This window comes from Bison bison, unplaced genomic scaffold, assembly GCF_000754665.1.
Source record: "Bison bison bison isolate TAMUID 2011002044 unplaced genomic scaffold, Bison_UMD1.0 scf7180017864383, whole genome shotgun sequence".
NCBI classification, from domain to species: domain Eukaryota; kingdom Metazoa; phylum Chordata; class Mammalia; order Artiodactyla; family Bovidae; genus Bison; species Bison bison.
In genome coordinates this window covers 2,804,949-2,806,593 of record NW_011494955.1, presented here as the reverse complement: position 1 = coordinate 2,806,593, position 1,645 = coordinate 2,804,949, and positions in this window count along the sequence as shown.

Sequence of the window (1,645 nt, the reverse complement as noted above, 5' to 3'; positions counted from 1 at the left end):
GGGGGGCGGGGGGGTGCTGGGGAGCACAGGCCCTGAAGATTCGGAAAGAAGGGCTGGGGCTGGGAGCACCAGGGAAAGGAGGGGAAACTCTGCATTTCTGTTTTGACAGGGGAGGTGATTGTGGAGGCACTAACAGTCCTCTTTCCTCTCGAGGGGGGTTGAGAGCCAGCAGGAACGACTAGGGACTCGTTCCGCTTTCCTTTAGGCCCCCGAACGTGGCAGGAACCCACCCTTTGCAGCGCCAGGCGCCGTGCCTCACTTTCTCCATTTGCGGACTCCAGTTCCCAGGATGCAGAGCAGCGGCCAATCTCCAGGCTCTTCTTCCATCCCCCTCCCGGGAAAGATTGCTCTTGGCCAAGACAAGGGGCAGCTAAGAGTTTCAGGGACCGATAACTCCAGCGAAACGGAATTAGAAAGTGTCCAGAGTCCTAGTTTTACTAGCCTGGTGGTAAAGGAGGCAGTTCCAGGTCTGGGGCGAAGAGGAGGGGGGCTTCATTCCCACGTGTCTGCACAGCGGCCGGCCCGGCGCAGTCGGGGTTAACCTATGGCGGAGGGATCCCGCTGCGTGTGCGTAGAACTGCAGAGTCACAGCCTTTCCTCCGAGAGGACCGAATCCCTCCGCCGCTCCGCTCCAACACAAAATAGGGCCGCGTCTTCTCTTTTCTCCCCTTCTGGAGTGGGGTTCCCCGGGCAAAAGGGCCACCCGGATCTCGCGCTGGAGGCTTCCTGAATCTTCACGACCGCTGCCGAGATCTCGGGCCAGGAAATAGCCCCTTCGCAGGAACCACCCTACCGGCCGAACAGGAGGCGGAGGGGGGGGGAGGCGGAGCGGCGCCGCGCTGCACTACTTTCCTCTCCGGTTGCAAATGGCTGCCTCGTTCCCCACTTTCCGCTCAGTTTCCTGACCCCCCGGCGCCGGGAGCCGGGGTTGGGCCATGCACCTCTAGGCCCCCCGCGATCACAGCCAGCCGGGGGTCGAGGGGGTGCCGCCGATCTGAGCCGGCCAGGCCGGGGGCGGGGCAGCTCCCGAGGCCAGAGGGGAAGGGAGGCGAGCGCAGGGCCTGGAGCGGCCGGAGGGGAGCGGGCAGAGGGCTCGCACCGCCCGCCCCTTCCTCTTCCTCGCCCACCTACCCTCCTCCCTTCCCCAGGGGGGAGCAGAAGGTGGGGGGCTCGAAGCCGCCGAGGGAGAGTGCTCGGGGTCGAGGAGCCCAGCACTGGGTGTGTGTCAGGTTCAGCCCCGCGGCCCCGCCGGCTCCGTGTCGCCGTAGCTCGCGCGGCCCCGGGGCGCCGGCCCGAGGGGGAGAGGGGTTCGGCGCGTCCGTGCCGGAGGGTCGGTCACGTTCCATCCGGGCCCGGCGCGGCCGGCGCGGCATTCCTTCCGGGCTGCTGGGGAGGCGCCTCGACGTTCCATCTGGAGAGCCTCGACGTTCCGCCCGAGCCCGGCGCGGGCGACCGGGGCGCTGGCCCGGCCCTAGGACTGAGAGGCCGCCCGGCGACGCGGATGCGGAGCCTGCTCGCCCAAGATCAAAGCCACCGGTGCTCTCTTTGTGTCCGCTCGGGATTCGCCGCCTTGGGGCTGTCCATGGAAACCTAAACTGCTGGAACCCGAGGCAGAGAACCCTTCTTCGGCTTCTTGCTTTTTTTG